At 37.9% G+C, this 26,385-nt stretch overlaps 1 long non-coding RNA gene across 1 annotated transcript in view; it reads right to left on the reverse strand.

Annotated features, from left to right (window-relative positions):
• LOC111539488 overlaps positions 1-26,385 on the reverse strand; it is a 152,252-nt gene that overhangs the window by 70,273 nt on the left and 55,594 nt on the right. The window contains exon 4 of the long non-coding RNA XR_004228863.1: positions 6,563-6,629. This is a non-coding gene — a long non-coding RNA (uncharacterized LOC111539488). The remainder of the gene's footprint in view (positions 1-6,562; positions 6,630-26,385) is intronic.

Consider the following 26,385-nt stretch of genomic DNA (forward strand, 5'->3'; position numbering starts at 1 on the left):
TATGTGTGCATGTGTCTTTATAGCAGCATGATTTATAATCCCTTGGGTATATACCCAGTAATGGAATGGCTGGGTCAAATGGTATTTCTAGTTCCAGATCCTTGAGGAATTGCCACACTGTCTTCCACAATATGGTTGAACTAGTATGCAGTCCCACCAACAGTGTTAAAGTGTTCCTATTTCTCCACATCCTCTCCAGCACCTGTTGTTTCCTGACTTTTTAATGATTGCCATTCTAACTGTTGTGAGATGGTATCTCATTGTGGTTTTGATTTGCATTTCTCTGATGGCCAGCGATAATGAGCATTTTTTTCATGTGTCTGTTGGATGCATAAATGTCTTCTTTTGAGAAGTGTCTGTTCATATCCTTCACCCACTTTTTGATGGGGTTGTTTTTTCCTTGTAAGTTTGTTTGAGTTCTTTGTAGATTCTGGATATTAGCCCTTTGTCAGATGAGTAGATTGCAAAAATTTTCTCCCATTCTGTAGGTTGCCTTTTCACTCTGATGGTAGTTTCTTTTGCTGTGCAGAAGCTCTTTAGTTTAATTAGATCCATTTGTCAATTTTGGCTTTTGTTGCCATTGCTTTTGGTGTTTTAGACATGAAGTCCTTGCCCATGTCTATGTCCTGAATAGTATTGCCTAGGTTTTCTTCTAGGGTTTTTATGGTTTTAGGTCTAACATTTAAGTCTCTAATCCATTTTAAATTAATTTTTGTATAAGGTGTAGGGAAGGGATCCAGTTTCCACTTTCTACATATGGCTAGCCAGTTTTCCCAGCACCATTTTTTAAATAGGGAATCCTTTCCCCATTTCTTGTGTTTGTCAGGTTTGTCAAAGATCAGGTGGTTGTAGATGTGTGGTATTATTTCTGAGGGCTCAGTTCTGTTCCGTTGGTCATATTTCTGTTTTGGTACCAGTACCATGCTCTTTTGGTTACTGTAGCCTTGTAGCATAGTTTGAAATCAGGTAGCATGATGTCTCCAACTTTGTTCTTTTGGCTTAGGATTGTCTTGGCAATGTGGGCTCTTTTTTGGTTCCATGTGAACTTTAAAGCAGTTTTTTCCAATTCTGTGAAGAAAGTCGTTGGTAGCTTGATGGGGATGGCATTGAATCTATAAATTATCTTGCGCAGTATGGCCATTTTCATGATATTGATTCTTCCCATCCATGAACATGGAACGTTCTTCCATTTGTTTGTGTCATCTTTTATTTCATTGAGCAGTGGTTTGTAGTTCTCCTTGAAGAGGTCCTTCACATCCCTTGTAAGTTGTATTCCTAGGTATTTTTTTCTCTTTGAAGCAATTGTGAATGAGAGTTCACTCATGATTTGGCTCTCTGTCTGTTATTGGCGTATAAGAATGCTTGTGATTTTTGCACATTGATTTTGTATCCTGAGACTTTGCTGAAGTTACTTGTCAGCTTAAGGAGATTTGGGGTTGAGACGATGGGTTCTCTAAATATACAATCATGTCATCTGCAAACAGGGACAATTTGACTTCCTGTTTTCCTAAGTGAATACCCTTTATTTCTTTCTCCTGCCTGATTGCCCTGCCAGAACTTCCAACACTATGTTGAATAGGAGTGGTGAGAGAGGGCATCCCTGTCTTCTGCCAGTTTTCAAAGGGAATGCTTCCAGTTTTTGCCCACTCAGTATGATATTCACTGTGGGTTTGTCCTAAAGAACTCCTATTATTTTGAGATACGTCCCATTAATACCTAGTTTATTGAGAGTTTTTAGCATGAAGGGCTGTTGAATTTTGTCAAAGGTCTTTTCTGCATCTATTGAGATAATTATATGTGGTTTTTGTCTTTGGTTCTGCTTAAAAACAACAACAAAAAAAAAATGAAAAAACAAGCTTTCAATTATGACTCTAAAACAACAACTTGATAGAGTTTTTTGTTGTTGTTGTTGTTTTTAGAGATGGAGTCTCGCTCTGTTGCCCAGGCTGGAGTGCAGTTGCATGATCTCAGCTCACTACAAGCTCCACCTCCTGGGTTCATGCCATCCTCCTGCCTCAGCCTCCTGAGAAGCTGGGACTATGGGTGCCCACCACCTCATCCGGCTAATTTTTTGTATTTTTAGTGGAGATGGGGTTTCACCCTGTTAGCCAGGATGGTTTTGATCTCCTAACCTCGTGATCCACCCATCTCAGCCTCCCAAATTGCTGGGATTACATGCGTGAGCCACCGTGCCTGGCCAACTTAATACAGTTTTATGGTTTAGAGAGAATTCCTCTGCAGTGGAAATGTTAACAGCTTTTAAAAAAGTAATGAACATAAGCCTGACATTGGTACATATATAGTGTAAAAATATACATCAGTAAAGACTTCTATTTAATATCAAATATTTTTATGAATATATTTAAAATGAGAGATCATAGTTTGTGTGTATGTGTGTCTTTGTGTGTGTATACATTATTATATTAGTTATAATATATATTATATATTTTTTTCTGGTAGTTATTTTCTATAAAGTCTCCATAAACACTGAATTAGTGAATACTAAGCCATTCACTAATTTCCCTGTGGGAAATACAGAGTTAGGTTCCTGTGAACCTTTGGTCACATTTTCATTAAGTAATCAACATATAACTTTGTTTTATGTGTGTTTCTATTTAAGGAAATCCTATTTAATACATATAGTTGATTCAATAACATTGAACTCACAGTTAACAGCACTATAACTCATGCCTGATATTCATGTTAGATAAATAAAACTTATTTAACACGTGTAATTATGTCATTTTCTTCATAAGGTACATTACAGACTTCTTCTGCTTGGAAACACTAGATAGCACTTCAGTGCCTCAGCACTATACTTGGGGCCATTTAAAACAGAGAAATCACCAAAAGCACAAAAATGCAAAAATAAAAAGATGTGGCACTAAATAGACAATAAAAAGAATGCTTGTTTAGAGAATGAGAACTGAGCAAGTAGGCAGGGTTTTTTCCTGTCCAACCTCAGCTGGGATGAGGTTGGGTGCAAGAAACTGCATGTCCTCAAATGGCAGTGAAAGTGCAACAAGTACTGATTTTGGAGTAAATTTTAGTGAGTAGGCAATACGCAATCCAAATATGCAATCCACAAATAAGGCTTGACTGTACATGTGTGTGAGTGTTGTGTGTGTGTGTGTGTGTGTGTGTGTGTCTGTGTGTAGTGGATACTGTGCTCCTTGAAGATGCAAATATTGCTGACATACCTTTAGACAAAAATAGTTATCTATGGATAACTTATATTGAACAATCAGTATTTTCTAAATTCACCATTAGTAGATAAAAGGAATTTAACTAAGGCTGTTTCTCTACAGAAGTGTGTTAATAACTTATAAATAATCATTTAACCTCAGACTTTCCCTAGACTAGATAAAATACTTTGCATAGTTGATGTTACCTTTGTGAAACAATTTTCTCTAAAACACGAATACCCCAGAATTCAGAAACCAGTCACCTATTGTTATATGTCCTGTTTGCCAGGCTTAGAAAACTTGTTGCTTGGAGTTGGGTCTTTGTGGCCATTCCTTAGGGAACCTCCCGATTTAGGTCTATAAGATTCCTTGTTATATCATACTTAGCACCCTGATTTATCCTTTCACTTTCTAATTCTTCTCCCAACTCCGTCTGGAAAAAGCCAATACAATACCATCCATATTTTAAATGAACTTATGTAAATTTTTATCAAATACAAAACTCTTTCTATACCTTTTTTTTTTTTTTTTAGACGGAGTCTTGCTCTGTCACTCAAGCTGGAGTGCAATGGTGCGATCTCAGCTCACTCAACCTCCGCCTCCTAGATTCAAGCAATTCTCCAGCTAATTTTCATTTTTTTGTTTGTTTGTTTGTTTTCTGGTTTTTTGTTGTTGTTGTTGTTTGTTTTTTTGAGATGGAGTCCCACTCTGTCACCAGGCTGGAGTGCAGTGGTACAATCTCGGCACACTGCAACCTCTGATTCCCTGGTCCAAGCGATTCTCCTGCCTCAGCCTCCCGAGTAGCTGGGATTACAGGCACTCAACACCATGCCCAGCTAATTTTTGTATTTTTAGTAGAGACGGGGTTTCACCACGTTGGCCAGGCTGGTCTTGAACTCCTGACCTCACGATCTGCCCACCTCAGCCTCCCAAAGTGCTTGGATTATAGGCATGAGCCGCAGTGCCCAGGCCTATACTTTTAATATATTTTATTGGCTCAGGGAAGATAGGTAATTGGTCATTCATTCACTTGTTTTAAAAAATAATTTAAGAAATGATGATTGAATCACTATTACATCCTAGACCATGATCATCCTCTGTGTAGGAGTCCATCGTCAACACAAATGCCACCCATCCAGCCCTCTGCTAAGTCTAATCATCTTGATTTGTATTTCTCCAATCATCTTCAGTTTCTTCGTGTTTCTCTTTTATTATCTTCTTTCTTGTTCTGAAGATCTGCTTTTGGTACAAAAGCTCAGAACTGAATTCAGCAAACATCTGACCTCGTGCAGATAAAACCAATGACCCACAATATATTACCTTGGTATGAAGACAAAAAAAGTATAAATTTTTCTAATTATAAAACTAATAATTTTATTGCCCTAAAATACTTGAAATGGTAAATTTACAAGGAAGAGAATAATACAAAATAATAAAAATCCCTCTAATCCCAGCACACAGAGATAATCCTCTTTACAATTTGTTGTATTTCCCTCCTATGCATATTGTTCTAAATAGTTCCAGTAGACAACTTATGCATTTTTTCTTTTCCACTATTGATAATTTAAATTTTTAACAAATATCATAATATTCTGTTTTATAATGACATAATTTAATTACTGATTCCCACGATGCCAAACATATTTCTTGCAATTATTTAACATGTATATAGTTGATTCATTAATCAACTATATATTGATCAAATATATAGTTGATCAAAGCCAAAAGCACTACAACGCATGCCTGATATTCACGTTACATGAATGAGGCTTTTTTACACATATAAGTTTGTCATTTTCCTCATAAGATACATCACAGGGGCTTCTGCTTGGAAACACTAGACAGCACTTAGTGCCTTGGTGCTATACTAAGTAAAATTATACTCAATAACGTTGCAAAAGATTTGCAGACTATTCAAGTAAAGTCTTAGTCATTTCTGTGGTGGTTGAATATGGCCTGTTATTTCTGATTGATATACACAATGTAAAATTTATTCTTGGAAACTATAATACTCTGTGTTTTCTTACTTTCATTTGTGTTTATCAAGGTTGCTTCAAATTTATTTCTATTAAACGTGTGAATTTGGCAATGGAACTTTAAATGACTATATTTATAAATAAGTGAAACTTGAACAGAAAATGCATAGAATAACATTTCTGCTATAAACAAAACAAATAAAAAATATGTTTTTAAAATAAAGAATGTTAGGATAATACCAAAAATGAGCAGGAAGTTTATATATGCTGGAGTTCAAATTAGCCAATAAATGTGACAACATTTGGCCTATTTAGGGCAGTTTATGTAACAATAAATTACATATTTTATATCACACATGATGACTAAAAAAAATTAGAGCTCTTATTACTCAGATCAACATTTTCAAATATAAGTATTTACTTTATCATTTTAATCAAGGCAAATATTCTCACCCCTTAGTATTTACTGAGCCTCCCACTCACCCTAGGGAACATGGCAGTGTGCCTCAGTTTGCTTTGTATTTGCTGAAAATGACAATTAACAAGTCAAAATAATTTTTATTTTAAACAAAATTGTTAACACACTGCTAATAGGTAAAATCATGTGTTCTGGGAAGTAATTTGTGGGCAAGTGGTTATGATACAAGCACTTTTAAACAGACGTCAAGGAAGGGACACCAAACTGGAATGTTGAAAAGTATGTAAATGTAGGTAATGTTGCATGGAAGTAAGTCTCATCTATCATTCCTCCGGAAATGCATGTGGTAAGATGGCACTTCCCTACCTCCTTCAAGTGAGATGTGTTCATGTGACTTCCATGGGCCAATGAAATCTAAGGGTGTATGTCAATTCCAGATGACAATTTGAAGAACCACTGCAGAATTTGCCATGACTTTTCCTTTCCAATGTGATTGTGGGTGCACATTTTGAGACAGAGACTTCATCTACTGAGTTCTTGGGTGACTAGAATTAACAGTACTACTGCTACTTTGCTTTGGAAATGTGGCATGAAATCTCAGTGGTTTCAAACACAAGAAATAAACTTTTATTGTGTGAAACCACTGAGATTTTGGGCTTGCTACTGTAGCATAACCCTAATTTATCCTAACTACTACCACCTCTATGAAAAAAATCTCCAGTAAAAAGACGAAAACATAAAATGTTTCTTATTCTCTGAGTAACTCTAGCTGCAAATGACCAACTAGAATTGTGGTGGGGATGTGGGTCTTGTGAACTGATAATTTTTTCAAAGCCTATGGATCTGCTAATATTTGACATTTGCCTTTAACACACACAAAACTGCTGGATTTTCCTTATTCTATGAGGTAAAATCCTCCTCTTAGTTAATTTTATATTTTCTTTTTGCCATACTCATTCACTCCACAAACACATATTTGTTACCTAATATGAGCAGGTGATCTGAAGAATTCAAAGATGAGATGAAACTCATACTTGAGGTCTTTATCACCTAAGAATGGGGATAAAATATTCACATACATTAGTGTATAAAATAGGAAGTGAAGTCCCCCACCCATAATCCTATACTTGGGAACTGATTAATCTGCTATATAGCTTTTTGGATTGTAATATACATATAAACATCTTTTTTATATAAATGAAAATGTATTCTATGTGATTTTCTGGAACCTGATATTTTCTCATTGTTTTAGAGTATCTTTCCACATGAATACACATAAATCAACCTCATTATTTTTTAATGGCTGTCTTGTATTACATTTAGAAATATCTCAGTTTATATATCCAAGCTTTCTTTTGTACATCTTTTTAAAAGTGTGATTACAAAGTGGATAGACTCTTCTTATTTACAAAATACTTTTTACTACAAAACTACATACATTTATTCAAACTGAACATAATATTAAAGGAAAAGAACTCATCTAGGTAGGTCCTAATTCAAAGTTGCCATAAAGGGAAAAATTGCTTGTTTGTTTGTTTATTTATATATTTATTTATTGTTGTTTTTGTAACTGAAATGTTCAAAGATCTGTTCTGGACATATCAGCCATGCTTCTTCCTCATTGTTTTGTTTCCTCTTTCATAACATTCATAGACTGGAGCAGTTCAAGCATACATCCTCCAGACTCACACTCAGAAGAAAAGAGTTTTCTACATTCCCAGGGGCTCACATACCAGTCCCAAAACTGGTATGGGGCTCACATACCAGTCCCAAAACTCTCTCAGGATTGACCAACTTTCAACTCATAACAAACACCCTTGATGGGTCAATGTGGCTAGTGAAATTGGGTAGGTTTCTTTACCATGCTTGGGTCTCATCTTCCCTCTCTGGAGTTGAAGTAATGAAGCACCTTCTTCAAAGCATGCTATGTGAGTGAGAAGGGTTTGTTTGTTTTTTTTAATAAATACAAGGAATGATAAGTGAGCATGGCCAAAAAATAATTAACATCTTCTACAGCCCCGCTGTAGCTCCCTGAACTCCTATCAGCCCTCCCCACAGGCTGCCACTCTTAACACTCTCTCGTGTTCTCTCACAAATTGTCTGTGCATCTGCAAGACACACACACAAATGGAATCACACTATTTTCATCAATATTCTATCCTAGGCTTTATGTTTCAGCCCACAAAAATCTATTTCAGGCTTTTCAATGGCTGTATAATACTTCATTATAAGTATATACTACAAATCATTCAGCTAAACTCCTATTTATGGACATTGGGGGGTGGAGGTGTTATAATGACAAATAATGTTTCACTGAACATATTAGTATTAGTCTGTTCTTGCGTTGCCATAAAGAAATACGTGAGACTGGGTAAGTTATAAAGAAACAAGATTTAATTGGCTCACAGTTCTACAGGCTGTACAGGAAGCATGGCAGCATCTCCTTCTAGGGAGGCCTCAGGGAGTTTCAAATCATGGTGGAAGGCACAGCAGTATCTTACACCTCACATAGCAAAAGCAGGAGCAAGAGAGAGTGAGGCAGGGAGGTGCTGCACACTTTTAAATGACCAGATCTCAGAACTCACCTCACTATGCAAGGACAGGGCCGTGGGGGATGATGCTAAACCATTCCTGAGAAATTCACCCCCATGATCCAATCACCTCACACCAGGACCCACCTCCAACACTGGGGATTACATTTCAATATGAGATTTGGGTGGCAACACACATCTAAACTATATTAATACTTATACACAAATCTGGATGCATTTATTCAAGTTTATCTCCAAATTCAAATCTTAGACATAAAATTACTAGGTCAAGAGGACATCAGCATTTAAAATGTTAACACACGTTTAAAAATAGAAATAAAATTAGAGGTTAAAGGTCTTTGCCCTCTCATCCACAGTATATGGGAATGCCTGAGTCTCACTGTATCTTTGTAGTTTTGCTCAAGTGATGGCTGAAAAACAGTATTTCATTTTTATTTTATTCTGAATGTCACACAGTTTTTGTTGGCCAGACAAATGCCATTATCTGTGAATTGCCTATTTCCATGTTCATTTTCTTCTAGATACAAAATTTATCTTATTAAGTTATTAGTATATTAAGAAAAGTAGCACCTTATCTACTGCATTAACATATTTTTAAAAAACTTTTGACTCTTTTTATGCCATTTTTGTTACATTAAAATTTTTTAAAGCTTTATGTATTTATGTTTGTCAACATCTTTTCTTATAGTTTCTGGATTTGGTATGTTACTTATAAATCACTTTTAAATTTACACTAAACTCACTATATTTTCTATTCTTTCAATGGCCACATTTTTGTTTAAGTCATTGATTAATCTGCAATTATTGTTAGTCTTGGGATGTGGTAATCATTAATCATTTGTTTCTCTCATCTTCTAGGTACATAGTAGATTGTGTGTACACACCCAGTGGTAGATTGGAGCCAGGTAAGTAGCTCTGGCTTATCTGGATTTGTGAGTGGAAGTAGCACAAGTCACTACAGGGTAGACATTTCATTGCCAATGCAAGAGCTTATTTTTCCCTCTGACGCAGCATTACGCCATGTTTGAGATGGTAGCTATTCCACCAGCCATCAGCCTGATTCTTTGAATTATAGAATCCACAGAGGTCTCCTGATAACAAGAAGTGAAAAATAAACTTTCGTGGTATTAAGCCATTAATACTTGGTTGCTTTTTAACTGCAGCCTATATAGCCAGCTGTATCCCATCTTTTCTTTGGGGGACAATTTTGTAGCAGATGCTGTCAGTGCCTCTCATATTACCTCCTTGTTAGCATCTGTTTGCCTTTGGCCCAACTTCCAACTCCTAGCACCAGTAGTTCTTTGTTAAGGGTACCCTCTCACTGGTGAAACTCACTCTGCCACCTAGGTTTCAACAGGTTGGAAGCTTCTGGAATTAATGTCTCTAGGAGCAACTCTCAAGCAATACCTGAGGAGTTTTGGTGTATAAATACTTAGTTCCCTTACCCCTTGGGTAATGTAACTTTAAGGCAGAATAGCTTGTCTGGGCTTCAAGAGCTTTCCCTGTGGGACTATGTTTCAGTTGCTTCCTGGAACCGAAAGCTGTCTTGATAACATGCTCTTCCAAAATAACCTTTCTTTCATTCTTTCACTTAATCATTCTCCTACCTTCACTCTCTAATAAATTACTCAACCTTAAAAGCTTGTCTCAGTGTCTACATCACAGGTAACCCAAGCTAAGTCAAATTTAAATAGCAACAGTTTGGGGACAGAGAATATCAGGTAGAGAAAGCAGTATGAAAATAGATGTGGAGGTAGAAAAACAAAGCATTTAAAGAATAGCAAGTTATTTGGTGTATGGATTAAACTATATGCAAAGGGAGATAATATGGGATATCATTGGGAAAACAGATTGGCAAGATCATGAAGGATCTTGAATGATAAAGTGTTTGGGCATTTAATTATGTAGATTCTTCACCTATTGTGATGTTGCACTTTCCTTTCATTTTCTCTCATATTCTCATTATGGATCAAAAAGAAAAGGTCATCTGCTAAATACAGAAAAGTAAAGAGAAGCAGTAGGCAATTTTCTCAATCATTAATCACTCAATAATATCTATACAAGAATTAGACTATGGCAGCTGTGTATTTCTAACCTCCATCCCGCATCCCCTTGCCTTTCAGCTGAAAAAGTGTAAAAGACATTTTTTCTTAACAGAATCATTAACAAAATTTCCTACCCCAAAAAGTCTGATTTAAGAAATTTAGAAACATAGGGTTATTACCTACTCATTAGGTTAAGCAAGCACAAACTCAGGAAGAAAAAAAAAGGCCAACTAAGAATTCCTTAGTTTGGCATAACAAAAAGCTGAAACCTCTCTCTGGAGATCACAGGCCTTAAAAAGGCAGCATACAGTAATCATAAAAGCATCTGATACAATACAAAGGATATAGGATTCTAGTTTCTGTGTGAGTTTAACCAAGTCACTTCTCCTCTTTGGGATTCAGTTTTTATATCACTAAAATAATGGGGTAAGACTAGAAGAACGCCTAAAAAATTTTACCCTAAAAAATTACAGGCTTCCAAATAATTGTATTTGGTGTATGCTTTATTAGTAAGCAGAACAAACACCTACCTTTAGCTGATTCTGCAATTCCAAATTTTTGTGGCAGCTTTATATTTTCTGCTCTACTCTCTTAAATCACCTTCCTCCTCTATATTTGCCTTCCCTTCCTGTACATTCCTAAAAATGCATTATGCAAATATTTTCCCTAACCACTGTATTTTAAGATTATGCTGTCCCTGACCTTGGGAGAGTAGAAGTTAATTTTTTGGTTGCTAATGATTGAGTCTTAGGGCTTAATAAGCCCTCCAAGTCCCCCAAGAATAAGCCCTCCAAGAACAAGAGGATAATAGCTTTAAGAAGAAAGCAAACACCTCTAAAGACACTGTAGGAGTGGGGTGGTACTGCATAAGTCAGGGAATTACCAGATGAAGCTCCAGGAGAGTAGAAATTGCCAGGACTGCTGAGGGCCTTTTAGTCCAAGAAGAGCTGTGTAACAAGAGCTATCAAATTATTTGGGTGCATTATTTGGGTGCCCAGCAGTCCCATGGCAAGGGGAGGGGGTTTCTTGGGCAACAATTGTCAGTATCCAGGGATCACACCATTGGTTCTTCCTATTAACAGAGATGAAAACAATTCTCATCAACCTTGAGCACTTAAGGTGTTGACCATCTGATAGGAAACGCACTTGACCACACTTTGCCATAACACTTTGCTTAGTGTTTATCTGATTACAACTTTGGTAACTCCATTCTCACAACAACCCAAGATGTCCATATTCCGAAGAAGATACGGAGGAGGAAAATGGTGTCAGCCATTAGAACTTAATGTGAATTAAAACCTGGAAGAATTAAAGTCTATGAAGATGGAATTGACTTCTAAAAATATAAAAAGCCATTCAATTATCCCATGCTTACTCACATTTGCTATTAATATTTAACCTTTTTATTGTTGTTGTTAAATACATTGAAATTCTCCTCTAACAAGGGTGTCTCAATTTTAAACTAAATGGTTATATTTTAACAAAAAGTATGTTTATATAGAGTAAGAACAACTAGTATGTATATGACTAGAAAATCACTTATGTAATTCAGAGATAATATAGTAATTATTGATGTGATGATGGTTGAATTAAACATTTTTGAATACTTTTATTGGTGAGAAAAATCAAGAAATATTTTTAATGAAACAGAATATAGTGCCATGCAAATAATTGAATATTTATTTACTTACAGTTAATTCAAAGCTTATTTAATGTCTCCCATGAGGAGAGCATTTCAAGAATGTAGAGGTCTGGTCTGTGAAAATTGATACCCTTCCATCATGAATTAATCAGCATCCTCCGACTTGAACAGGTGTTGGATGAGAAAGTTCAGGCTTTCCTGACCTAAGGCAGCAGGAAACCAACAAACTAAAATTCCTGTGATCTATTCCCAGACTGCAAATTGAAAATTGAAACACTATTTGAAATTATAGTTTGTAGTGTTTTATCATTAGTCAATATTACTCTGTATTGGAGAAAAGGAGGCTTGAGAAACTCAGAGAATAAAATCCACTTTCTCAGTTTACATGAGATTACAGCTGTGGAAGAAATTTTTCTGCTACTGCTAAAGCCAAGAAAAAAAAAATCTTTGTTTGTTTTTTGTTTTTTGCAGAATTTGCAAAAACAATAACTTTAAATCAGCCATCCTGATCTACCACAGGCTCTGGGTAATTATCCCCAATAGGTCTCTTTAGTGAGTCAGTTTCTATTTTTTTCTCCAAAAGTAGTTTCTTTCTGACATTTTCATGCAGTCTTTCTGTTTGCTAAAATAATAAAGTCTCTTATTACAAAAACATCAACAACTGTCAAGGATTTTGTTTCTCCAAGGCTCAGCTCTCAAGTCTTCTGACTTAGTAGCTAATATGGCAATTTTAATCGTGAATTTCATGCAAATCCTTCTTCTTCTTCTTTTTTTTTTTTTTTTTTAACAGATTAATGAAACAAATAAAGACTGGCCCACTGCTCTACTTCGTTGTCAAAAACCTATGCTGCAAACCTGAAGTCTCTTCGTGAATTTCTGGAAGATTCTTTTATTTATTTATTTTTGTTCTGGTCTTACAGAACCCAGTATAAGGCAAGAAGAAAAATCAGCTAAGGAGAATTTCCACTTCCTGTCAAGATGGAGAAATAGGAACAGTTTACTCTTCCACTTGAAACAACAAAAAAATAGACAAAATATATGAACGATAGTTTTTAAGACACTGAGTTACCAGACAATGCAGGATACTGAGCCCTCAGATATGTGAAACAAGTGATGTGGACCCTATGATTCCTCTACCTTACTACCTTAAGGGAATTTCCAGGCCACAGAACAGGGAGGGGAACCCAGGTGGAGTGTAGAAGACTCCATGAGCTGAGGAAATGAAATGGAGGGTCTGAGGAGACCAAAACAGCTTGAGTTCACAGAACAGTGTACCAGAAAGGAAAGAGCTGTGCAGAGAGACAACTTCAGATCTCTGAAAAATACTCATTCTGAGTATGGGTAAATGCATTCATGTAAAGATACTACCTACAACCAGAGAAAGGACCACCCAAAACGGTACCTAGTGAGCACTCACTGGAGAGAATAGTGGCTGCCATTCACCAGGAAGACTGGAAAACCTCAAGATTTACATGGCATTGACTATAGTATTCAGAAGGGTCTCACTTCAGTAGTAATGAATAATTATCCCATGACTAAAACTACTCTGGTCTACCTAGCAATTCCTAAAAACAAGGGTAGAAAAGATCAAACTGTTACCAAGTAACTTAACTGTGTCCCAGAACAAAACTCAAGAATATTTATAGGAACACAAAAATATACAGCATCCCACAAGGTATAATTTACAATGTCTGGCATCCAATCAAAAATTTCCAGACACACAAAAAAACAGAAAAATATGATACATAATGAGGAGATAAATCAATCAATTGAATCTGATTAAGAACTAACCACAGATGTTAGAGTTAGCAGAGAAGGATATTAAAATGGTTATTATAATTGTATTCCATATGTTCAAAAAGTTAAGCAAAAACATGAAAAGCATAAAAAGATCCAAATCAAACTTTTAATGATTAAAACTAAAATGTGTAAGATGAAAAATATACTTTCTAGAATTAACAGTAGATTAGACATGGAGGAAGAAAAGATTAGTGAACTTGAAGGCATGGAAATAGAAGCAACTCCAAATGAAACACAGAAGACGTAACTGTTAAAAACTGGACAGAGTGTTAGGTGTGGGACAACTCAAACAACCTAATATATGAGTAACTGAAGTCATAATGGAGGGGAAATATTTGAAGATATTATGGATGAAAATTTTCCAAACTGGACAAAAATGACAAACCCATATATATAAGAAGCTTAGCAAACCCTAAGCAAAAGAAACATAAAGAATACTAAGGCACAGAATAAAAAAATTTATCAAAATGGGTAATAAATAGGAAATCTTATAAACAGTAGAAGAAAAAGATATATATACAGAAACAGAAATAAGGGTCACAATAAATTTCTGTTACAAACAATGCAAAAGTAAAAAACAGTAGGGCAATATCTTAAAAGTATTGGGAGGAAAAAACTATTCTAGAATTCTATACCCACTGGAAAAAAATATTTCAAAACTGAAAGCAAAATAAAGACTTGAGACATATAAAGGCAAAATAATATGTCAGTCTCTTTGAGAAAATTGATGAAATTAATAAATCTCTAGCCAGACTGGTCAGAGCAAAAGAAGGAAGATACAAATTGTCAGTAGTAGGCATGACAGAAGTGAAATCAGGGTAAATTTTACAAATATCAAAATGATACTAAGGGAATATTATATACAACCTTATTCGAATAAACTCTACAACTTAGATACAGTGGACAAATTCTTTGAAAGATACAAACTACCAAAGCTTACTCAAGAAAAAAAATAGGTAATATAAATAGCCCTCCACTATTAAAGAAATTAAATCAGTAGTTAACCAATTTCCCACAAAGAAATGCTGAGGTCCAGATGGCTTCACTTGATAATTCTACCAAAGATTCAAGGAAGAAATAGTGTCCATTCTACACAAATTATTGCATAAAATTGAAAAGGAGAGGCCATTCTTCAACTCATTCTATGGAGGCCAGAATTAGATGTCCAAAACAGATAAAGATATTACAGGAAAAGAAAACTGCAGGCCAACATCCCTCATGATCATTGATGAAAACGTTGTTACTGAAATTTGAGCAAATTAAATCCAATGCCAGGTTAAAGGATAATACATCATGACCAAGTGTGCAAGGTTGGTTTAACAATAGAAAATCAATGAATGTAATCCACAATAATAAAAAACAAAAGAAATGTATGAACTATATGATCATCTCAATAGATGTAGAAGAAAGCATTTGACAAATATCAACGTACATTCTTTATTTGCTTTAAAAAAGGAATTTTACTGCTTTAAAAAAGGAGCTTTCTCAACTTGATGAAGGGCTTCTATGAAAATATAGCTTAAAAAAATAAGGAATAGCTAAGATCAGGAACAAAGCAAGATATCCACTCTCACCACTTCTCTTTCACATTATGTTGGAATTTCTTGTCAATGCAATAAAGCAAGAAAAAGAAATAAAAGGTATCCAGGTTGAAAAGAAATAAATAAAACTCTTTATTCACAAATGACGTAATTATTCATGTAGAAAATCCACTGGAATCTATATTTTTGAAATAAGCTACTAGAATTATTAAATGAGTTGAGGCAATGCTGCAGGATAAAAGATCAATACATAAAAATCTATTTTGTTTTATGTATTAGCAATGAACCATCAGAAGTTAATATTTTGAAAACAATGCCATTAAAAATGGCCTCAAAAATATGAAATAATTAGAAATAAAACTGTCAAAAGATTGTAAAAGACCTGTGCACTGAAAACTATAAAACATAGCTGAAAGTAATTAAAGATCATCTAAATAAACGGTGAGATATACAGGTTGTGTATTCCTCATCCAAAATGCTTGGGGCCAGAAGTGTTTGGGATTGTACATTTTTTTGGATTTGGAATATCTGCATATGCCGAATGAGATATCTTGGGAATGGGACCCAAGTATAAACACAAAATGCATTTGTTTTATATACACCTTATGTGCACAGACTAAAGGTAATCTTATACAAAATTCTTTATACTTTTGTGCAGAAAACAAAGTTTGTGTACATTGAACCATAAGAAAGCAAAGGTGTCAGATGTGTAATTTTCCACTTGTGGCATCATGTCATTACTCAAAAAGTTTCAGTTTTTAGAGCATTTCAAATTTCAGATTTTCAGATTAGTAATGTTCTACCTATACTGTGTTCATTAGTCAAAAGACACAATAATGCTAAGAAAGCACTCTTCCCAAACCAATCCATACATTTAAACCAATCCCAATTAAAATTCTAGCAGGGTTTTTGTAGAAATTAACTGATTCTAAAATTGATATAAAAATTCAAAGGACTCAGAATAGCCAAAACAACTCTGAAAAAAAAAAAAAAGATGAACAAATTTAGAGAACTAACACTTATTATGAAGCTACAATAATCAAGACAGTTTGGTACTGGTGTAAAGATAGACAAATAGACAAATGGAACAGAAGAGAGTCCAGAAATAGACCCACACATATACAGACAAATGATTTTGACAAAGTTTCAAAGGCAATTCAGTAGAGAAAGATTAGTCTTTTCAACAAATGGTGCTGGAATAATTGGATATATATATATATATATGCAAGAAAAAAAATAAACTTTGATCTATATCTTGCACCATAAAATTAACTCAACATGAATCATAGACCTAAATGTAAAACTTAAACCTATAAAACTTTTAGGAGAAAACTTCTGCAACTTTGATTAGGTAAAGATTCCTTAGATATGATACCAATATCACAATCTGTAAAAGAAAATATAGATAAATTGGACATTATCATAATTTTAAAACTTCTACTTTTTGAAATACACTGCCAGCAAAATGAAAAGACAAATCAGATATTTGGGAGAAAATACCTGCAAACCACATATCTGATTTAAGACTTATATCCAAAATATATTTATATATATATTTAAAATTCTTAAAATTCAGTAATAAGAAAACAATGGACAAAACATTTGAACAGACACTTCATCAAAGAAAACAACAAACATGAAAAGATTCTCAACACCATTAAGTTAAAATCACAATGAGATAGCATTATAGACCTATTAGAATGGCTAATTAAAAAAAAATACACCATATCTGGTTTTAGCAAGAATTCTGAGCAACTGAAACTCTCATACACTGATGATAGAAATGTAAAATGATTCAACTACTTTGGAAAACCATTTTACAGTTTCTTAAAAAGCAAAACATACACATACATATAATCCATGCAACCTACTTCCAAGTATTTCCCCCAAGATTATTAAAGTATCTGTCAATATAAAGATTTGTACACAAATGTTCATAGTAAACTTATATTAACATCCTGGGTTACCCAGGGGCCTCCAGAGGGACAGAACTAATAGGATATATATAAAGGAGAGTTTATTAAGTCTTAACTCACACAATCACAGGGTACCACAATAGGCTGTTTGCAGGCTGAGGAACAAGGAGAGCCAGTCCGAGTTCCAAAACTGAAGAAGTTGGAGTCCGATGTTCGAGATCAGGAAGCATCCAGCACAGGAGAAAGGCTGCGAGGCTGGGCCATCTAGCCTTTTCACGTTTTTCTGCCTGCTTTATATTTGCTGGCAGCTGATTAGACGGTGCCCACCCAGGTTAAGAGTGGGTCTGCCTTTCCCAGTTCACTGACTCAAATGTTAATCTCCTTTGACAACACCCTCACAGATACCCAGGATCAATACTTTGCATCCTTCAATGCAATCAAGTTGATACTCAGTATTAACAATCACAAGTCCACCCTTTGTCAACTTGGACCCACACACATCTCCTGAGACCATACATACTCTTCAAATAAAGATACTAAAATAGGTCATAATTATGCTCAAGATAATACAACTATCCTTCATAGTACTATCATTCATAAAGCCAGAAATGCACCAATCCTCAACCCAGATACGATTACCTAAAGTTAACAACACTTAAATGCTGATAGGAAGTCAAAATCTTATGTCACATAATAAAGGAAAAAGAAAATGAAGGTTTTTCTTAGTACAAAGTGTACACACATAAACATGGTTTTAACAAAATCAAGAGGAAATATTCATGAGAATTATAGTCCTCGTTTTTGCAACTGGTCACGTAATCATAGCTGGTATTGATGATTACCTTCTTCTACTACCCATTCTGTATGCTCTTTGCCTTCAGCAAGCACCTCAACAGGTCATAGTTTTTTTTCCTGGTGGAGTGACCCAAATCTTCATTCCTGAAGAGTCTGGGCCATCTGTAGTCCTGCCTGGATTGGGCTGCTGTAGTTTCCCATTGACTTTAATCACAGGCATGGTAATACTAAGAGATGCCCTAATGGGTCTCCTGTATTCCATGCATACTCTTCCTTGCTTCTGTTGTGGAATAGTAGAATGATTTCATCTTGGGATAGTCCAGGTAATTCACCCCAGCCAACACTGTAACTCCCTTCTTAGCCTGTTGACTTAATGATAGGAGGAACCCAAAGTGTCCAGGTGGCAATATTAACCTCCAGTTTAATGGAATTGTGTCTCCTGGTGGCAGCGTTCTTCCCTCTGGAACTAAGACCTCTAGGCCAGCAGAACGTAATGTTGTGGGAACAGGAAGCAAAAATGTTGCTAGTGGATCCCTAGGGGTGATGGTGAATGCTGATGATCAAGGGGTGCCACTTCCACTTCCACTTCCACCCCTTGATTCCTGGCTATGGGAGAAAGAGTACCATACATTGGATGCCGATTCAGAGCATACACAGCCTTCTGGAGAACTTTGCCCCAGCCCTGCAAAGTACTGTTGCTTAGTTGGCATTGTAATTGTGACTTCAAAAAGCTATTCTACCGTTCTATCAATCCATCTTTTTCAGGATGATGTGGAACATAGGAAGACCAGCGAATTCCATGAGCGTGAGCCCACTGACACACATCTTTAGCCATAAAGTAAGTGCCTTGGTCAGAGACAAAGCTGTGTGGAATACCGTGACATTGCATAAGGCATTCTGTGAGTCCACAGATGGTAGTCTTGGCAGAAGCATTGCATGCAGGATAGGCAAACTTACATCTGGAGTAAGTGTATATTCCAGTAAGGACAAACTTCTGTGCTTTCCATCATGGAAGAGGTCCAATATAATCAACCTGCCACCAGGTGGCTGGCTGATCACCCCAAGGAATGTTGCCATATCAAGGGCTCAGAGTTGGTCTCTGCTGCTGGCAAATTGGGCACTCAGCAGTGACCGTAGCCAGCTCAGCCTTGGTGAGTGGAAGTCCATGTTGCTAAGCCCATGCGTAACCTCTATCCCTGCCACCATGGCCAATTTGTTCATGGGCCTGTTGGGCAATGACAGGGATGGCTGGGGAAAGAGGCTGGTTGGTGTCCACAGAATGGGTCACTCTAGCCACTTGATTATTAAAATCTTCCTCTGCTGTGGTCACACATTGGTGAGGACTCACAAGGGATACAAGTATCTTCACAGTTTTTGACCACTCAGAGAGGTCCATCCGCATACCTCTTTCCCAAATTTCTTTGTCACTATTTTTCCAATCATGCTTCTTCCACGTCCCTGACCATCCAGCCAAACCATTGGCTACAGCCCATGACTCAGTATATAATCGCACATCTGGCTATTTCTCCTTCCATGCAAAGTGCACAACCAGGTGCACTGCTCAAAGTTCTGCCCACTAGGAAGATTTTCCTTTACCGCTGTCCTTCAGGGATATCCTAGTAAGGGGTTGTAGTGCTGTGCCTCTCCACTTTCGGGTGGTGCCTGCATATCATGCAGAACCATCTGTGAACCAGGCCCTAGTCCTCCCTTCCTCTGTCAACTGATCACAGGGAACTCCCTATGAGACCATCGGTGTAGGCTGAGGGAGAGAAGGCAGGGTGGCAGAAGTGGAGACTATGGGCATTTGAGCCACCTCCTCAAATGCATGTAGGCATGTAACTTACTTGTGCCTTCAGGACCTGCATGTAACTTACTTGTGCCTTCAGGACCTGCTCAAGCCCAATCATGTATATACCACTTCCATTTGATGACGGAATGCTGCTGTGCATGACCCACTTTATGGTTAGATGGATCAGAAAGCACTCAGTTCATGATAGGCAGTTCAGGTCTCATGGTGACTTCATTTCCCATAGTTAAACGTTCAGTTTCCACCAAAGCCCAGTAACAGTCCAAGAGCTGTCTCTCAAAGGGAGAGTAGTTATCTGCAGAAGACAGCAGGGCCTTGCTCCAAAATCCTAGAGACTTCCACTGTGATTCACCTATGAGGGCCTGCCGAAGGCTCCAAACAGCATCCCTATCCACCACTGACACCTCAAGCACCATTAGATCTGTTGGGTCATATGGCACAAGTGGCAGAGCAGCTTACACAGTAGCCTGAACCTGTTGCAGAACCTTCTCCTGTTCTGGACCCCACTCAAAACTGGCTTCAGGTCACTGGATAAATGGGATGGAGTAACACACCTAAATGAGGAAGGTGTTGCCTTCCAAATCCAAATAGGCCCACTAGGCATTCCTCTTTCTTGGTTGTAGGAGGGGCCAAATGCAGCAACTTATCCTTCACCTTAGAAGGAATATCTTAACAGGCCCCACACCACTGTACCACTAGAAATTTTGCCAAGGTAGAAGGTCCCTGAATTTTAGTCAGACTTATTTGCCATCCTCTGGCATGCAAATGTCTCACAAATAAATCCAGTGTGTTTGCTACTTCTTGCTCACTGGATACAAGCATCATAATGTCATCAGTGTGATGGACCAGTGTGATATCTTGTGGAACCAAAAAGCGATCAAGATCTCTCCAAATAAGATTATGACACAAAGCCAGGGAATTGATATACCCCTGAGGTATGACAGTAAAGGTATATTGCTGGCCTTGCCAGGTGAAGGCAAATTGCTTCTGGTGGGCCTTATGGACAGGAATGGAGAAAAAGGCATTTGCCAAATCAATGGCTGCATACCAGGTACCAAGAGCCATGAAGCCATGAAGCTCAAGCTCAAGCCATGAAGCTCAAGCCATGAAACCACATCTGGTACACTAGCTGCAATTCAAGTCACCACGTGGTTAAGCTTACAATAATCCACTGTCATTCTCCAAGATCCATTTGTCTTCTGCACTGGCCAGAGAGGAGAGTTGAATGGGGATGTGGTGGGAATCACCACCACTGCGTCCTTCAAGTCCTTGATGGTGGCAGTAATCTCCACAATCCCTCCAGGGATGTGATACTGTTTTTGGTTTACTATTTTTCTAGGTAGAGGCAACTCTAATTGTTTCCATTTGGTCTTTCCCACCATAATAGCCTCCACCTTACCAGTAAGGGAACCAGTGTGGGGGTTCTAGCTGCTAAGTATGCCTATGCCGATTATGCATTCTGGCACTGGGAAAATGACCACAGGTTGAGTCCAGGGGCATGCTGTAATTCAGACCTGAGCTAAAACTCCATTAATCCCCTAACCTCCGTAAGCCCCTCATTTAACTAGAGGACCACAATAACATTTTGGGTCCCCGGAATCAATGTCAGCCCAGAGCCAGTATCAAGTAGTCTCTGAAATGTCTGATCATTTCCCTTTCTCCAGTGCAGTTTCCCTACTAAAAGGCTGGAGGTCTCCTTGGGGAAGGATGGGAGAAAGATTAACAGCATAAATTATCAGTAGTGTAGTGAGGTCCTTCCTCAAGGGACCTTCATTCAAGGTCTCTGGGTCTGTAAACTGGCTCAAGTCTGGAAATTGATTGAGGGGCCATGATTCTCTGTTTTTATAATTCAAATTAGTCTTTTGTCCACTCGACCTAGAAGTTTTCTGTCTATATAAATTAAGTAGGAATGCAGTAGGCTTTCTATCAATTTCACTTCTAAGAACACCATGATTAATTAACCAATGCCAGAGCTCTACACGAGTCAGACTATACTGATTGCTGCTTTTCCCCTACTGTCTATTAAAGTAGCTATGCCCACTTTGCCTTTGATGGTGGAGTGCTATCACGTGGCCCCTGCCACCTCGCGATCCAATTATTCCCACTGTATTTAAATTTTGTAGTTGAGCAACTGAAGCTCTCACTGTTAGATCTGACATACAGAGAAGAGCAATTACAGGGCTCTTCAAAGATGCAGGTGCTGCCCTCACAAACTATTTTGCAAGGCATTGGTTAAGGGTATACCTTCTGGACCCTCCCAGCTGTTATGAGAAGGCCTAAAGTGACTAATCCTCTCCACCATCCCAATCTCCCTAAGCCTTTGGATCCCTTCCTCTACATTAAACCAAGGGAGATCAGGCATTTCCAGCTTGCTCACAGTGGACCATCTTTTAATCCATATTTCAGCTAACCAAGCAAATATACCATTAGAACCTTTTTCAACTCCCTGAACTGCAACATTTAATGCAGAATCGCTACCTATTGGGCCCAAATCAAAAAATTCAGCCTGGTCCAACTCTATGTTCCTTCCACCATTATCCCACACACTTAATATACATTCCCATGCCTGTTCTCCAGATTTCCACTTATATAAATTAGAAAACTCAAGTAGTTCTTTTTGAGTGTAGCGCATCTCCTCATGGGTCCCACCCTCAACCTCACCTCTAGCAGACCACCAGGACTTTAGTCTAGTTATAGGTCTAGAAGCAAAGAGGGGTGTTGGGGGTGGCTCCTGAGGAGAATCAACATTATCTTACAGGGAAACTGCCTCAGGGGAGGCCATCACTGTTGCTTCAGGCAGCGCAGGGTTTATCTCCTCAGACAAAGGTGGAAAGTCTGATGGTTGCATGGGTCAGGGAGGGGATATTGCCACTACTGGGAATGGGGAAGCTGTTTCTTCTGGCAAAAAAGGTTCATCAGAGTTTACAAACTCAGTGTCCCCAGCTTCATCAGGGTCCTCCCACACATCCCCATTCCAAGTTGCAGGATCTCTTTCTTTTCTAATCAATGCCCTCACTTTAACAGCAGACACCTGGCAAAGCTGTGCATGTACCTTTCATTGCAGATCAACCACTCTCATGATAAGAGTCTGTGTCTGTTTTTCCACAATTTCAGCCCTTTCTCTACAGGAGATAAGACTCTTGCTCAGGGAAATCTTAGCAGATATGAGGCTCAGTATCTGCTTCTGAAGCTGGGAGTTGGAATCCCTGAGTACATCATCTTCTTTCATCACTTTGTCCACTGAACTTACAAGGAACAAACCAGCTTCATTATGTTCCTTGGTTCTCCACATATGGTCAAAGGTATTATGTATAGAGTCAATAAACTCCTGCCCTCTCATGAGCAGTGAATTAGGAGTGTCAAATGCATTTATTTTGCATAACTCTCTAAATAGTTTATGCTAAGGACTATCAGTGTTCTCCATACTATTAGAAGTAGAGTCCTTAGCATTTTGGGGTCTAACTCCAGTTAAGAAGCCAACTCCAGAAACGCCAAAACTAACAAAGTAACTCCATCCTTAATGTTCCTCTAAAACCACTCCTGGTACCAAAATCTGTATTAGAGTTCTCTAGAGGGACAGAGCTAATAGGATACACACACACACACACACACACACATATATATGTATGAAGGGGAGATTATTAAGTATTAACTCACAAGGTCCCACAATAGGCCATCTGCAAGCTGAAGAGCAAGGAGAGCCAGTCTGAGTTTCAAAATTGAAGAACTTGGAGTCTGATGTTCGAGGTCAGGAAGCACCCAGCACAGGAGAAAGGTGTAGGGTGGGAGGCTAGGCCAGTGTAGCCTTTTCACGTTTTTCTGCTTGCTTTATATTTGCTGGCAGCTGATTAGATGGTGCCCACCCAGATTAACAGTGGGTCTTCCTTTCCCAGTCCACTGACTCAAATGTTAATCTCCTTTGGCAACACTTTCACAGACATATGCAGGATCAATAGCTTGCATTCTTCAATCCAATCAAGTTGACACTTACCATTAACCATCACAAATCCCATAACTATAAATAGCACAGTGTTCAGCATAGGAAAATGGAAAAACAAACTGTCATATAGCCTCACAGTGGAATAATACCCATCAATGGTAAAATAATGAACTAATGATACAAGCAACAACATAGATGAGTCTCAAAATAATTATGCTGCTGAAACATGCCAGACTCTCCTGCCCTCCAAAAATACATACTGTTAGATTCCATTCATATGTTTCTAGAAAACACAAACTAGCATACTGTGATTTAAAAAAATTTCTGTCTCATTGATCTGTCTAATATCAACAGTGGGGTGTTAAAGTCTCCCACTATTATTGTGTGGGAATCTAAGTCTCTTTGTAGGTCTCTAAGAACTTGTTTTATGAATCTGGGTGCTCCTGTATTGGGTGTATATATATATTTAGGATAGTTAGTTCTTCTTGTTCATTGATCCCTTTACCATTATGTAATGCACTTCTTTGTCTTCTTTGATCTTTGTTGGTTCAAAGTCTGCTTTACTAGATGCTAGGATTGCAACCCCTGCTTTTTTTTTGCTTTTTATTTTCTTGGTAAATATTCCTCCATCCCTTTATTTTGAGCCTATGTGTGTCTTTGCATGTGAAATGGGTCTCCTGAATACAGCATACTGATGGGTCTTGACTCTATTCAATTTTCTAGTCTGTGTCTTTTAATTGGGGCATTTAGCCCATTTACATTTAAGGTTAATATTGTTATGTGTGAATTTGATCCTGTCATCATGATACTAGCTGGTTATTTTGCATATTAGTTGATTCAGTTTCTTCATTTTATCATTGGTCTTTACATTTTTGAGTGTTTTTGTAGTGGCTGGTGCCAGTTTTTCCTTTCCATATTTAGTACGTCCTTCAGGAGCTCTTGTAAGGCAGGCCTGGTGGTGACAAAATCCCTCAGCATTTGCTTGTCTAGAAAAGATTTTATTTCTCCCTCGCTTACGAAGCTTAGTTTGACTGGATATGAAATTCTGGGTTGAAAATTCTTTTAAGAATGTTGTGGCCAGGCGCGATGGCTCACGCATGTAATCCCAGCACTTTGGGAGGCCAAGGTGGGCAGATCACAAAGTCAGGAGAGCGAGAGCACCCTGATTAATATGGTGAAATCCCATCTCTACTAAAAATACAAACAATATATATATATATTAGCCGGGCGTGTTGGGGGCACCTGTAGTCCCAACTACTCAGGAGATTGAGCCAGGAGAATGGCGTGAACCCAGGAGGCAGAGCTTGCAGTGAGCTGAGATGGCACTACTGCACTCCAGACTGAGCGACAGAGTGAGACTCCATCTCAAAAAAAAAAAAAAAAAAAAAAAAAGAATGTTTAATATTGGCCCCCACTGTCTTCTGGCTTATAGGGTTTCTGCAGAGAGATTGCTGTTAGTCTGATGAGCTTCCCTTTTTGGGTAACCTGACCTTTCTCTCTGGCTTCCCTTAACATTTTTACCTTCATTTCAACCTTGGAGAATCTGAGGACTATGTGTCTTGGGGTTGCTATTCTCAAGGAGTATCTTAGTGGTGTTCTCTGTATTTCCTGAATTTGAATGTTGGCCTGTCTTGCTAGGTTGGCAAAGTTCTCCTGGATAATATCCTGAAGTGTGTTTACCAGCTTGGTTCCATTCTCCCTGTCACTTTCACATATACGAATCAATCACAGGTTTGGTCTTTCACATATGACCTTTTCCATATCTCTTCGAGGCTTTGTTTGTTCCTTTTCATTCTTTTTTTCTAATCTTGTCTTCACGCCTTATTTCAGTAAATTGATCTTCAGTCTCTGATATCATTTCTTCTGCTTGATCAATTCAGCTATTGATACTGGTATATACTTCAAGAAGTTCTCGTGCTCTGTCTTTCAGCTCCGTCAGGTCATTTATATTCTTCTCTAAATTGGTTATTCTATTTAGCAGTTCCTGTAACCTTTTATCAAGGTTCTTAGCTTCCTTGCATTGGGTTAGAACATGTTCCTTTAGCTCAAAGGAGTTTGTTATTACCCACCTTCTGAAGCCTACTTCTGTCAATTCATCAAACTCATTCTCCGTCCAGTTTTGTGCCCTTGCTGGACAGGAGTTATGATCATGTGGAGGAGAAGAGGCATTCTGGTTTTTGGAATTTTCAGCGTTTTTGCACTGTTTTTTCTTCATCGTTGTCGATTTATCTACCTTTGGTCTTTGATGCTGGAGGCTGAAGACCTTTGGATGGGGTTTCTGTGGGGGAGTCCTTTATATTGATGTTGATGTTGTTGCTTTCTGTTTGTTAGTTTTTCTTCTAACAGTCAGGCCCCTCTTCTGCAGGTCTGCTGCGGTTTGCTGGAGGTCTACTCCAGACCCTATTCACCTGGGTATCACCAGTGGAGGCTGCAGAACAGGAAGGATTGCTGCCTGCTCCTTCTTCTGGAAGCATTGTCCCAGAGGGGCACCAGCCTGATGGCAGCTGGAGCTCTGCTGTATGAGGTGTCTGTTGACCCCTGTTGGGAGGTTTCTCCCAGTCAGGAGGCACAGCGATCAGGAACCCACTTGAGGAGGCAGTCTTTCCATTAGCAGAGCTGGTGTGCTGTACTGTGAGAATCTCTCGTCAGGATCAGCTGCTCTCTTCAGAGATGGCAGGCAGTAATGATTAAATCCGCTGAAGCCCACAGCCACCCCTTCCCCCAGGAACTCTGTCCCAGGGAGATGGGGGTTTTGTCTGTAAATCCCT

This window comes from Piliocolobus tephrosceles, chromosome 2 (assembly GCF_002776525.5).
Source record: "Piliocolobus tephrosceles isolate RC106 chromosome 2, ASM277652v3, whole genome shotgun sequence".
NCBI lineage: Eukaryota > Metazoa > Chordata > Mammalia > Primates > Cercopithecidae > Piliocolobus > Piliocolobus tephrosceles.